Raw genomic sequence first — 15,389 nt, 5'->3', positions numbered from 1 at the left:
TGCTGCCATCTGTGGAATGCCAGAGTACTAAGATGTATATTATTGTTTAAGAAACTTAATTCAGTTTGGCAGCTACATACTGTTCATTTGGCCACACAATATGCTAATTAGCCTGCTTGACCTAAATTGTACAGTACTTGAGGATGTACAACCCAATTGCTCAGTTGCCTGAACATCTTGACTTCCCAGTTTTGCAGATAAGAAGCTTTATATCATAAAGCTGCAGGTACTGGGCTGTTCAACTTCATCATCTGAAAGGGAAGTTGTTATCTTCAGTTTACTAATGGAAATTTCTATTTGCTTTGCTTTGTTACAATATCAGTATTTCACAATTAATGTGTGTCAACATGGACCAAAAATTATTTTACCAATCATGTGTAGTTTTCAGTTTGCAGACACTGACAAGGAAATGTAAATACTGACATGAATTTCAGCGCTTGCTCAGCATGTGAAATTCAAGTTCTCTGTGTGGATTTCAGAGAACAGGAATGATAACCAGCCATAGGCTTTTGCTGAGATGTGCATACTAACAGCGTTTCTGGGTGGAGTCTCCCATTGCACATATTTTTAAATTGTTATTTTAATACTTCCTCCCTTTTTTCCTATGTCCCTCCCTTCTTGTCATTTGTATAAGATGAACGAATTCCATGTATTTTGTAATGCAGACTTAGAAACCCTCCCTCCTACCTATGTTCCCCCCACAGTCTCTTTCTATATTCTTTTAACTTGTTTTTTTAAATAATGGTGTTCTTTCAGTTCAGTTCACAATCATAGGGTTATCATCTTATTCGATGAAGAATTAAAAAAAGAATTAAACAAATAGCAATTGTAAAAAACAGTTGAGACCTGATTTAACTTTTAAGTAATCTTTATACTGTTTTTCATAATGGCTGTCAAAATTGACATTCCCATGAATAGAATGAATTTCCATTTATTCACATACTTGGTAGTACTTACCACTTATTTGTCTTTCTGATAATAATAGACATTAAAGAAAAGAAACTAAAAAATGATAAAAATCCCAGTTGCAAGTCCTCATCTAGAAAAGAACTTAAGACAAACACCTGAACACCTTGTATAAGCAACATGTTTTGTGATAATACTCCAAAAGCATAGGTAACAAAAGGAAAACTGGACAGTTTTGATTATGGCACACTAAGACTTTTCTACGCAGCAAAGGAAGCGTTCAAGAGTTAAAGATGGATTCCCAATGAAACTTTTAGAAATGCGTAGACAAGGGGATGCTGGACTGTCTGACATTGTCTGCGCCACCAGTGTCGGGGTACACTTCAATAAGAGACAGATGGAATTATGATTCCTTATGAAGGACTATGACATTGCAGCAAAATGGGGAAAATCTGTCGGGGGGGTGGGAGCTTGAGGGGAGGAATCCCAGTGTATATGGAAAAAGGAAAAAATATATATAAATGCACTTTAGAAAAGATGGATGACAGATTGGGATAATATATTTATATTATATAATATAGATCATATTACGTAATATGTGTATTATATTGTATTACATGTGGATAATATATGGTAGTATATTAAACTACCAAAGGATTGATATTTAAATTATGTAAGGAACAAAACAACTCAATAACAAACAATCCAGTTAAGAAAATGGCAAGAAGTTTGAACAGATATTTGTCCAATGAATAATACAAATGATAACCAATCCTTGAAAAAATGCTCCATATCACTAGTTTTCAGAAAAAATGCAAATAGATTATGCATTTCCAATGAGCTTGCCAGGGATATTAATGAGCGCTAACAATCTGCACTTCAATGATTATGGCTATAAAACTAATATTGAAATGTACCTATTTCCTAGAGTCGTTAATATTTGAAAGGTAAAATCAAAGCTGTAAAATGATGAACTATTGTGCTATTTTTTTTGTCTGTTTATCTTTTAAAGGAACCAAAGATAGGTAAGTAAAAGGATGTCACTAAGTAATTAATTGGTTCTCACTAAATGAGTTTTTGTTTTTAAAGATTTATTTATTTATTTTTATTGCAAGGGCAGATATACAGAGAGAAGGAGGGAGAGAGAGGAAGATCTTCCATCCGTTGATTCACTCCCCAAGCATTCGTGATGGCTGGAGCTGCACAGATCTGAAGTCAGGAGCCAGGAGCCTCTTCCACATCTCCCACGTGGGTACAGGGTCCCGAGACTTTGGGTCATCCTCGACTGTTTTCCCAGGCCACAAGCAGGGAACTGGATGGGAAGTAGGTTTGCCGGGATTAGAACCAGTGCCCATATGGGATCCCAGGGTGTTCAAGGAGTTGACTTTAGCTGCTAGGCTACCACACTAGCATCATCACTGTTAGTTTTATGGGGAAAATATTTTCAGTTTTTTTATTTATTAGCTTTGAAGGGTTTATTTACAAATATATTAAATCATATTTGGGTATGATGCAGAGTTTTGTAACTTAGAAGCCAGTGCTGAAATATTTTTTTTTAATTTAATTATTTTTATTGGAAAGTCAGATATACAGAGAGGAGAAACAGAGTGAAAGATCTTTCATCTGCTGGTTCACTCCCCAAGTGGCTGCGACAGCTGGAACTGAGCCAATCTGAAGCCAGGAGCCAGGAACTTCCTCCAGGAACTTCCTCCCTTGCAGGAGCATGGTCCCAAGGCTTTCAGCTGTCGTCGACTGCTCTCCCAGGCCACAAACAGGGAGCTGGTTGGGAAGTGGAGCAGCTGGGACATGAACCGGCACCCAAATGGGATCCTGGCATGGGAAGAGTAAGGGCTTTGGCTGCTAGGCCCAGCTCGTCCTGAAATCTTAAAACTTCAGAATCACAATGCACAAAAGATACGAGAACAAATGAAGTTCTTTTGTATGAAAATAGATAGTAGGACCAGTGCTGCTCCTAGGTAATTGGAGTGGGAAGCTCCAACATTTAGGAGAGAGAAATACCAATATTAACAGAGAATTTTGAAATGCAATCAATAACTGATCGGAAAAGCGTGTCATTAAAGAATTGCTAATGTGAAGCAATAATGTGATAGGGCCACGCTGTCCTTACATAGTAATGCCTGCTGTCAAAAGAGCCTCAGTTATGCATGGCCTCAGAGTTCAGAGCAGTATCACTGATCAGTGGGACAGAATTCTACTGCCATTCCATAGGAAAAACCCTGGCAGAGTTTTTTCAGAGCCTGAAACCTTTGAGTCTGGGAAATCTTTGAGTCATTGATTCTATTGCACGATTTCATTCCATAGTTAATATTGGTGTGATTCAAAGTCAAAATGAATACTGTAACATGAATTTCCAAGTATTTTCTGTATGTAGGGAGTCATCATTTGTGAAAGAGAAAACACCTTCAGTTATCTTTTTGTGTAGAATGGATTATCTATTTGCTTACTAGCTAATTAACATTTGATAATTATCTACTGTTCAAAAAGTAGTATTGACTTTAAGGTTTATTTCATTTTTTTATCTCATTTTAAAGATTTATTTATTATTTGTATTGGAAAGTCAGATATACAGAGAGGCGGAAGGACAGATCTGTCCATTGATTCACTCCCCAAGCAGCCGCAACAGCTGGAGCTGCGCCTATCCGAAACCAGGAGCTCGGAGCCTCTTTCAGGTCTCCCACGCAGTTGCAAGGTCCCAAAGCTTTGGGCTGTCCTGGACTACTTTCCCAGGACACAAGCAGGGAGCTGGATGAGAAGTGAAGCCTCTGGGATTAGAACAGGAGCCTATATGGGATGCCAGCACATGCAAGGCAGGACTTTAGCCACTAGGCTACCATGGCGGGCCCTGTTTTTAACATTTTTATGGAAAAGTCATATTAACAGAGAGGAGGAGAGACAGAGGAAGATTTTCTGTCCAACGATTCTCTCCCCAAGCAGCCACGATGGCTGGAACTACGCTAATCTGAAGCCAGGAGTTGGGAACCTCCTCCAGGTAACCCACAGGGATGCAGGGTCCCAAGGCCTTGGGCTGTCTTCAACTGCTTTCCCAGGCCACCAGGAGGGATCTGAATGGGAAGCCACTGGGAGTAGAACCTGTGCCCACATGGGATCCTGACATGTGCAAGGTGAGGACTTCAGCAGCTCAGCCACCGTGCCGGGCCTTGTGTTGCTTTGATATGTAGATTTAAAAGAATTATTTTTCAGTGCAAATCACAAAGTTATCCCTGAGTACACTGTTGAAGCGATAAGAAAGTAACCAAAATAGCAAAATTCATCATATAGAGGAAATCTTTAAAAAGATAATATAAAACAAACACTTCAGAATCTAAACACACATGAACACACAAGGGCACAGCATCTCTGAAACGAATAATAAATCAATCTCAGAATGAAACTCAAGACATGTAAAATGTGCTCTTTTCATAAGCAGTAAGTTGAATACAATTCAGTCTTTGAGAACTGATTATATCCTCCCTTTGCACCCGGCTTCACCAGCGTGGGCAGCTCCCATCCGTACCCATTGAGAAAGCCACTGGAACTAAAACGTGAACTGAGATCCTTTCAGAAACAGAGGATGGATTGAAATGTTTAATTTTGTAATATGAGGATATACATATAATCCAAATTCTAACAACTACTGTTATTTTCAAATCTGAGCTTCATGAATAATACCAGTGAGAATTTAGGGGAAAAAATCCATTTTATGTGTCTTTATAGCTCAAATGGATCTTAAAAAATAGTTGAACACTTTTTTTTAATGTATCATAGCTCTGAAACTAGACAACTCAAATTCCAACAAAAATGTCCCCAGTGATCCCTGCTGTAGGCTTTAAAACCTCTGTATTTATTTGTTCTGGGTTTATATGAATGTTACAAGACGAGCTTGGTGACTAAAGCTGCACTGTTCAGACCACAAGACCTAAATCGGCATACTCTCAAGGAATGTTTTTGTTTACTTAACCTGGGTACTGCGTATGTAGTGTGCAAGTTTATCTGGAGTCCCAGGGAGTATAAACTCCTGAATAGTAAACAGAATTCTTGCTGTTTTTCAGATATTGTTACCATAAAAGAAATCATATATAATATAAGCACTAAAACTTGTGCCAAAGTCAACTGGGACTTAGAAAAGAATGAAAGCAGAAATTCTGGGCCAGCGCTGTGGCCTAGCAGCCAAAGTCCTTGTCTTCCCGAGCTGGGATCCCATATGGGCTCTTGTTCTAATCCCAGCAGCTCCACTTCCCATCCAGCTTCCTGCTTGTGGCCTGGGAAAGCAGTTGAGAACAACCTAAAGCCTTGGGACCATGCACCCTCATGGGAGACCTGGAAGAAGTTCCTGGCTCCTGGCTGCAAATTGGCACAGCACCATCCGTTGCCGTCACTTGGGGAGTGAATCATCGGACGGAAGATCTTCCTCTCTGTATCTTCTCCTCTCTGTATATTTACCTTTCCAATAAAAATTTTAAAAAAAAAATCTTTTTTTTTAAAGGGGAAATTTTGGTCTCTGGAAATATTCGCACAGAGGATGATGTGTCAGAATGTACCAGAAAGCCTGGTGGTTGTCCGTACAACAGAGAGGATGACTGTTAGTGAGAGTGATGTAGTATCCAATTGAAACCACAGGCTTCTAGGCCTAAATAAGGATTTGTCAAACCAGGTGTCACCATGGCTGTCTTTTCTATATTCTGATTGTGGTGATTGCTTGTCTCTGTAGTGCTAAAGACAAGTTGATTAAGGCTTATGACTCGCACCAGGACCAACTCCAGAATGTACAGATTCTTTCTGCTTCTCCCTGTCTCTTTTTTTGCTTGTAACTCTTTCTTTTAGATAAATAAATATTTAAAAGAGAATGAGAGAAGAAAAAACTCTTAAAATTGGCCAAACCTCAAGCCTTGTCTCAATTCTCAAAAACAGAACCTGTCAACCGGAAATAATCCCATGAGAATGGTTTTTCGGAAGCAGTGATCACAGGTCCACAGACGTTTGTGAAACTCAATGTTTCACCTGCATGTTTGATCTTGGCTTTCACAATGAGTAGAAAATGTGTTAACATGCATATTTTTTTTAAAGATGTATTTTTATTACAAAGTCAGATATACAGAGAGGAGGAGAGACAGAGAGGAAGATCTTCCATCCGATGATTCACTCCCCAAGTGAGCCACAATGGGCCGGTGCGCGCCGATCTGATGCCGGGAACCAGGAACCTCTTCCAGGTCTCCCACGCGGGTGCAGGGTCCCAAAGCTTTTTGCCGTCCTCGACTGCTTTCCCAGGCCACAGCAGGGAGGTGGATGGGAAGTGGAGCTTCCGGGATTAGAACCGGTGCCCATATGGGATCCCGGTGTGTTCAATGCGAGGACTTTAGCCGCTAGGCCACTGCACTGGGCCCTAACATGCATATTTAATATGCATCTCTAATAAATACTATGTACAAACATTTCTACTTGTTATTAAATACAACATGAACAAATATTTTTGGAAAAAAAATTCTAAATTATCAAGAAAATAGTTTGGATGCAAAGCTATGAAAATATTGAAACCTTTTGATGATATCAGATGTAATTCTATTTGTCCTTCCACATAGAAGAAAAAAAGAAAAAGGCACACTTGTGAGAAAAAATGGGTAAATTGAGGCTTATTTGATTACATGAGAACAGGAAAATTCCATTTGTTTCATATATCCAATTTTAAGAGCCTAAGAATTCTCCCTACTCTTCTCTCTCTCTCACTCCTATGGTCTTTCCTTTTTGGCACCAGTTGGGCCTGATATAAAACATGCTATATATTCAGGTCGGGTCACTCGGGTAACTCGATAGAGACACACTTAGACTGTTGACTCACCACAGACGGAAAGCTTAATAAATATGTCTGAATCTAGGACTATTTGTGTTCCAGAGTGTGAGAGGAGAGACAGTAGCTTAACCTCCGTTTTGTTTTTTTTTTCAAAAAAGCTTTATTTGTTTTATTTGAAAGGCAGATTTGCAGAGAAGGAATAACAGGCCACAACAATCCAAGCTGAGCGATGGGAAGCCAGGCGCTCTCCTGGATCTCCCACATGGCTGAATGGTCCCAAAGACTTGGGCCATCCTCTGCAGCTTCCCCTGGCCGTAAGCACGGAGCTGGATGGGAAGTGAAGCAGCCAGGGCACAAACGTGCAAACATGGCATGCCAGCGCTTGAAGGTGCAAGATGAGCCTGGAGCCGGTGTGCCGACCCCTGAAACTCCATTCTTAAAGCTGGCTTCCTTCTTGCAATGCTTGCTTTTCAAAATAAGCTTAAAAATTTTATAAATGGCTTTAACACAGCTTGGAATTATGACAATGATTCTTACCAATAAAGCTGTCATATTTCCCCCCCCATTTAGTGGTTTCAAATTCTAGAATAGGTTGGGAACACTGATGCATTTTTTCACATGTTCAACAATTAGCACATTCCAAATTAGAATATGAATATAGATTGATTATTCATGGGCTTTTATAATTATTTACTTAGCATATGATATACTTCCTTTAAAATATTTATTTTTATTGGCAAGACAGATATACAGAGAAGGAGCTAAAAGAGCGAGACCTGCACGCTGGTTCATTCCCAAGCGGCTGCATCGGCTGGAGCTGAGCTAATCTGAAGCCAGGAACCTGGAACTTCTTCCAGGTCTCCCACGTGGATGCAGGGTCCCAGGGCTTTGGGCCATCCTCGACTGCTTTCCCAGGTCACAAGCAGGGAGCTGGACAATAACTGGAGCAGCTGGGACACATTGCAATGTCCATCTAGGATCGCGGCACATGTAAGGTGAGTGTTTTAGCCACTGAGCCATTGCACTTGGCCCAACATGGTATGCTCCCTTTACTTCCCTGTGGAATATGTTCAGTTAATCACATGGTCCTTTAACTGATTATTATTACTAGGTTAATAATACATTATTGTGAACCAGGTGATCTGGCAATATAATAAATTGCTTGTACACCATAATGTGACTATGCCATAATTAAGTCTCCGAAGATACCAAGGCCAATGCAGTTCATACTTGCACCTGCAGGAAAAGGGAACTCTATCTGCATGAATGACAATGTTCAGTTGCTGAAACAATCACTTTCTGGTGTTTACTCACTCAGGTTCTAGTTGTGATTTTCATAGACCAGTTCAGTTTATGCTTTTTTTTTTGCTCCCATGATATAGTTTCTTAGGCTCAGGGGTTTCCCTCATCCCTCTCCATTCCTATCTCCCATTCCCCCCTATATTATAACAGTGCTTATGGTCCTTCAACAACAGCCACTGGGCCATCATTCTTGTATTGAAGTGTATCCTGACATTGTAGGCATAGACAGTGGTGTCAAGTTCATGATTCTATTGCCAAGATATGTTTAACAGTTTACTTTTGAAATAGATTTACCATTGATACAAATTTCTTTGCAACAAACATATCTAAAATTTTCTTTTTCAAAAAATTTATTTTTATTGCAAAGTCAGATATACAGAGAGGAAGATCCTCCTTCTGACAATGCACTCCCCAGGTGACCGCAATGGCCAGAGCTGAGCCAATCTGAAGCCAGGAGCCAGGAGCCTCCTCCAGGTCTCCCATGCAGGTGCTGGGTCCCAAGGCCTTGGGCCATCCTTGACTGCTTTCCAGGCCACAAACGGAGCCGGATGAGAAGTGGAGCTGCCGGGATCAAAACCCTCGCCCATGTGGGATCCTGGAACGCACAAGATGAGGACTGCAGCTGTCAGACCACCATGCCGGACCTAAAATTTTGTTTCTTTAAAAATACATCTAATATAGTTGACTGTATAGTGTAGTTGTCTATCATGTCATGAGTACCAAAATAAGAGGAGCTAAAGAGTCCTAGGAAAAAAATAATAATTGAAAGTGAAGGTTGAGTGATGAGGTAGTGACTGGCTATATTAAAGAAAGCAATACAACGATTATGCAAGCAACTTAATTGTGAATGCTCAAGTAAAAAATAACTTACTTTTAATTATAAGTGTAGCTCGTGGTTCTATTTACAGACACTGATTACAAATGTCTGCTGTAATAAGAACTGGCTGGTATTTAAGTCTACCATCGACGCTGGCTTTGTGGTATACAGATAAAGCCATCGCCTGTGATGCCAGCATCCTCTAAATGTGTAAGCTCGATTCCTGGATGTTCTGCTTCTAAAACAGCCCCTGCTGGTGGCCTATGGAAAGGAGGGGGAGATGGAATAAGTGTTTGGACCTCTTCTACTAGTGTGGGTTTCCTTTTCTTCAAAATTTTAATTTTTATATTGTTTACATAGTTGAGAGGGATGTGTGCATATGCGTGCCTCCAGTTAGAGCCGGGAGGGTCAAGCCATGGAGGTAGTGGGTGGGACAGTTCAGTTCCTAGTTCTTTTTCTCCTGTTGGTGAGGGGAGAGGAAGAGGGCTGCTCCTTGCTGCCAAGCTACATCAGCATCCAGAGATGGGGGACAGACATTGATGACGTGTTAGAGACCCTGATGTGGGAAGGGAGGTTCCACGAGTGTTACTTGAGTGGTTTTGATAGTTCTGAGACATCATTGGCTTTGTTGCTCCAGGGCTGCGATCTTGCCACAGACTGTTGGCTGACCAAGTCCAGCTCAGTGCGCTCACAGACCCAGACACTTGCTGCGAAAGGATTCCTGAATGAAGCTCCTGGACTTGCTCAGGATAGGTATTCACCTGGTTAGTGAATCAATAGATGGAAGATTTCTCTGTGTTTTGTTCAGGGAAAAAAAATGCTTACGATGAATAGGATTTGATGTGTAATGGTTGACTAGCTTTATTAGTTATATTTTAAAAACATTGACAGAGATTAAAATCTCCATATACTTTAGATGTTATTTTAAAAATTACTGAATAATTCTCAGATCACTGTGATAATAGAAACTGTAGGAGAAATCTTATGTCCCCATCCCAGAACCTGTAGTTACATGCACCTACACCATGCATTCTTTGTTCTATGACAGTGAACGAATTTGCTATTTGGGGGAATGACAAAAATCACTTTGTGCATGAATTATCTTGCATCCATTTCCAGTAGTACTTTTTTTATATATTGAGTTTGTCTCTTTTGCATATATCATTTGTCTCCCTCCTTACTGAATCATTTTATAAATATGCATAACTATTCTCAGTCATTAGTGACCTCTTCTGACCCTGCAACACCTGCCCCATGTCAGTGAACTCATTTATTTTTTTTTTTTAAGATTTATTTTTATTACAAAGTCAGATCTACAGAGAGGAGGAGAGACAGAGAGGAAGATCTTCCGTCCGATGATTCACTCCCCAAGTGAGCCACAATGGACCGGTGCATGCCGATCCAAAGCCGGGAACCAGGAACCTCTTCCAGGTCTCCCACGCGGGAGCAGGATCCCAATGCATTGGGCCGTCCTCGACTGCTTTCCCAGGCCACAAGCAGGGAGCTGGATGGGAAGTGGAGCTTCCGGGATTAGAGCCGGCACCCATATGGGATCCCGGGGTGTGTTCAAGACGAGGACTTTAGCCACTAGGCCACGGCGCCGGGCCCCAGTGAACTCATTTGTGAAGAAAGTGCTTACAAGAATTCTTCATCTGCTAGGATTTCTCTAGTGTTTCCTGAAAATCACTCAGGCTTTGATTCTTGTTTCTAAATTGAAGGAATTGTTGTCAGATTTGCTAAGTGCACTGCTCCATTCTCAGCTCTATTCTCTCAGTGTCATGTGACTGAGGTGATCTTGTGCGTCTTGCTAGCTTTGAATTCTAAGCGAGTACAGTGCTAATTTCCTCAAACCTCACAGACTCTAACTTATTCTTTCCCCCTCCAGGGAAACCTTCTCTGCTCAAGCTCTAAGTGTATCAGTCTTCAGAACTAAGATCCTCTAGCTCCCCAGGTCATGATAACCAGACTCATGGCATTAAAGCCATCTATGTGCTCAAACTGGCAATTTTATTTCATTTTTTGCATTGATTTTCAATTCAGATCTCTTTCTGTATACACACAGAGATATCGATGACAAGATATCTCTGTATATCTACCTACAGACTTGAGACAGAAAAGCAGAGAAAGTTCCCAGTCTGCTGATTAATTCCGACATGACCACAACAGTTAGTGCTTTGTTGGCCAAAGGTGGGAGGCATGAACTTTATACAGATGTGTGGCAAGAACTCAAGCACCTGGGTCACAGCTAGTGATGTCCTGGGTCTACGTCAGGAGGAAGCGGCAGTCGGGAGTCTTTACTAAGCATTGGACCCAGACACTCCTCTAAGGAATAAAGACGACCCATTTGGTGTCTTGACTTCTAGGACAACCGCCTGCTCCTGAAACTCCAAATTCAGTATCTCACCATCCATTTCCTAAATCTGTCATGCATGGGCCCCATACACCACATATATACACAACTGTCCTCTAGTCATCTGAATTCAACTGGGGTAGCATTGAAGGCTGGACAAGAGAACTGTGTCTTGGATGAAGTTGTGATAGCAGAGGCACGGGGCGAGTCTACTGGAGGGGGGAAGTCTTTGAAGACAGAAGAATTGAACTTACTGAAGGGTTAGATGTCATGAGAGAGGAAAAAATGAGTAGAAATGCTTTTTTTTTTTCCTGAATAAAGAATGAATGAGAGCATTTAAAGTGCTCATCAGGGAGGTGATTTTTTCACGTTGTTGTCAATCCTAGCATCAGAAAATAAAAACATATCTTGTAAAAATCACTGCATATGTTAAATATAAACTTAAGTAGTCTATCCATTAAATTATGCCAGCAATGTTTACTGAGCAGTTATCCCAAATCATTTCCTATTAAAACTCCAGGAGATACACAACCACCATCACCACCAACAACAAACAAAACAAAGCAAAACAATTAGATATAAAGGTGGTTAGACTTAATAGCAGAGAGCAATAAAACAGGACAATATGAGCAACATAGACAAATTTAAACAATTTAGTATGAGGTGAGTGGGCATACAGAATAAAGTCAGGAGAAAGACTGACTTGAGATCAGAGAAGGCCTTTCCTAAGAGATGGGGGCAACATCTGGAGGTAGTTTATGTCAGGCAGGTGCACTTAGTTCTTTGATTTAAGTTTTGGGCCCCCTCATAGTCAACCATGAGGGCCCAGCACAACAAGCTAGTGGCTAAATCCTCACCTTGCATGCGCTGATATCCCATATAAGCATAGGTTCCTGTCCCAGTTGTTCCACTTCCTTTGTAGGCCCTTGCTTGTGGCCTAAGAAAGCAGCAGAGAATGGCTCAGATGCTTGGGCCCCTGCATGTATTGCGTGGAAGACCTGGAAGAAGCTTTTGGATTGGGATTGGTTCTGTTGAGGACACTTGGGGAGTGAACCAGTGGACAGAAGATTTTTCTATCTCCTCCTCTGTGTAAATCTGATTTTCCAAGAAAAAGGAATCTTAAAAAAGAAGAAGTTGGGCTCAGAGTGGTAGCCTAGTGAGTGGCTCAAGTCCTTGCTTACATGCCCTAAAATCCTGTGTGGGTGCCTCTTGGTGTCCTGGCAGCCCTTCTTCCCATCCAGCTCCCTGCTTGTGGCATGGGAAAGCAGTTGAGAATGGCCCAAACTCTTGGAACCCTGCACACTTGTGGAAGACCCAAAAGAAGCCCGTGGCTCCTGGCTGCGGATCAGTTCAGCTCCAGCCATTGCAGCCATTTAGAGAGTGAATCAGCAAATGGAAGTTCTTCTTCTCTTTCCTCCTCTCTGGGTATGTGACTTAACAATAAAAATAAATCTTTAGAAAGAAAAAGTCAACCATGAGAATTTGAGTCAGTTTCTTTTGGGTTGATTTTATTGTGATTTTTTAAAGATTTGTTTATTTTTATTACAAAGTCAGATGTACAGAGAGGAGGAGAGATAGAGAAGAAGATCTTCCATCCAGTGATTCACTCCCCAAGTGACCATAGTGGCCGGTGCTGCGCCAATTTGGAGCCAGGAGCCAGGAACTTCTTCCAGGTCTCCCACGCGGGTGCAGGGTCCCAAGTCTTTGGGCCATCCTCGATTGCTTTCCCAGGCCACAAGCAGGGAGCTGGATGGGAAGCGGAGCTGCCGTGTTTAGAAGTGGCCCCCATATGGGATCCCGGGGCATTCAAGGCGAGGACCAGAGCCACTAGGCCACGCCGCTGGGCCCTATTGTTGTAATTTTTAACTCTAATACATCATGAATGTTCTTAATGGAATCTGGAATAGTGAAGACTTTCAGTTTATTTTGTCCAGATCCAAGAATTATGACATATAGAAGATATAATTTTATGGAATATATTTGTTTTTATAATGATTCATTTATTCATTTGAAAATCAGAATTATAGAGATAGAGGAAAAGAAGCATACAGAGTCAAGGAGAGAGAATTTTCAGTCCACAGGTTGAACTCTGAAAATGACCACAGTGGCCAGAGTGGGGCAATCTGAAGCCAGGAAGCGGGGGCTTCATCTGGGTCTCCCTTGTGAGTAGTAGTGACCCAAACACTTAGACCATCTACTGCTTCCCAAGGTCAATGACAGAGTTGAATCAGAAATGGTGCACCAGGACATGGGCAGCACCCAGATGGGATGGAATGTTGTAGGAGGCTGCTTAACCGGCAGTGACACTGTATGTCTCTCTACTGTGTTTGCTTAATAACAATCACTCCTGGAACCATGATGAGGAGGATGAGTTTTTGGGTTACTAGACGTGGACACAATATCGATCTTGTTCATTTATCAGGGGTCTTTGGTGACCATATACATTGTCAGTGAGCAATACTATTTAGGAAGGATTTTTTTTTCCTGAGCAGTAATTCTCTACAATGGGCTTCAGCTCCTCAGTAAACCACAGTGTTAGCCAATACTCTGTCATGTAGCCTTTGCTGTTTGATTTATAGAGCACAGGCAGAGTGGGCCTAGGGCAATTCTTAAGGGCCTTAGGATTTTCAGCATGACAAGTGAGCATCAGTTTAACCTGAAGTCAGCAGTTGCATAAGCCCCTGACAGCACACTCACCTTCTCTCTAGCTGTCAAAGTCCCAGGGGGCATCTTCTTGTTTGTTTATGTTGAAAATCTGTTGTTCAGTGTAGCTTCCTCCATCAATGACCTTAGCTAGATCTTCTGGAAAGCCTACTGTGGCTCTGATATCAACTTTATCTGGTATTCATTTGGAGCAGGTATGATGGTTCTCCAACCCCGTGAGCCCACCCCTGCTAGCTTCAGATATTTTCTTCTTCAATTTCTTCACCTCTCTCAACCTTCACAGAAGTAAGGAGTGTTACAGCTGTCCTCTGCATTCGGTTTTATATAATCCAGGAAGTGTCCTGACGGATTTGATGTTTTATCAGTCTTCCCCATATCAGTGATACACAAGTTTTTGTGTTCTTGTCATTCATGTGTTCCCTGCAGAGTAGTGTGTATTAGCTATTTCTTGCATGTTTCCTTTGTGTTCACAACTTGGCCAACTGGTGTCTCAGGATACCTTGCTTTCTGCCTATCACAGACTGACCATCTTCTCCACTGAGCTGTCATCTCTGGCTTTTGGCTTGACCTAACAGACTCACAGGTCTTTTGATCACTTGGGTGTCTCGGTATTCTTTTCTTTTCTTTTCTCTTCTCTTCTTTTCTTTTCTTTTCTTTTCCTTTCTTTTCTTTCTTTCTTTCCTTCTTTCTTTCCTTCTTTCTGTCCTTCTTTCTTCCTTCCTTCCTTCCTTCCTTCCTTTCTTTTTCTTTTTCTTTCTTTCTTTCTTTCTTTCTTTCTTTCTTTCTTTCTTTCTTTCTTTCTTTCTTTCTTTCTTTTCCTATCTTTCTCTTCCTTTTTCTTTCTTTCTCTTTCTTTCTTCCTTTTTCTTTCTTTCTTTCTTTCTTGGAAATACACAAGGAGAGAGATATAAACAATCTCTTGTTTACTCACTCATTCTCCAAAGATTCTCAAGGTCAGTGGCTGAGCCACAGCAGCAACCAGGAGTAGGAGTGCAGCCCAAGGATGTGACAGGAATCCGGCAACTTGAGTCATGATCTGCCATCTCCCAGTGTTGTCACTGATAGTACTCTGGAGTCGAAGTCAGAACTAGGAATTGAAAGCACAGGCATTCCTGTGTAGGATGCAAATGTCTTAGCTGTTAGGCTACAGGCCCACTCCATGGTGCAGTTATTAATTGGCCAAAATTCCCATATTTTCCCAGGGAAGTAGGGGGATACAGAGAATGGGGCCGAATAGGGGAGGAATAAATGGTCAGTGAAGTGGTCATAGCACATGCAACATTTAGGAAGCTTCTTTTCTTATGTGGGAAAAGTTTATAATGCCCCATAGTAATTACAATAGAAGCACCAAAGGTCAGTGGTCTCAGATCAATATAAGAAATATGGTAAGAAATATTCAGTTCAAAACACTGTGAGATTTATACAATATAGCACAGATATAAAATAAAGGCATGCCGCAAAGATGGTAGTATTAAATTACCTATTTCATGGTTGCTATAAACTTCTATAACACATGGTGCAGTAAAATGAGATATAAGGTACTT

The sequence above is a fragment of the Ochotona princeps genome, chromosome 25, assembly GCF_030435755.1.
Source record: "Ochotona princeps isolate mOchPri1 chromosome 25, mOchPri1.hap1, whole genome shotgun sequence".
In the NCBI taxonomy this organism is placed as follows: domain Eukaryota; kingdom Metazoa; phylum Chordata; class Mammalia; order Lagomorpha; family Ochotonidae; genus Ochotona; species Ochotona princeps.
This window is presented reverse-complemented; position numbering follows the sequence as displayed.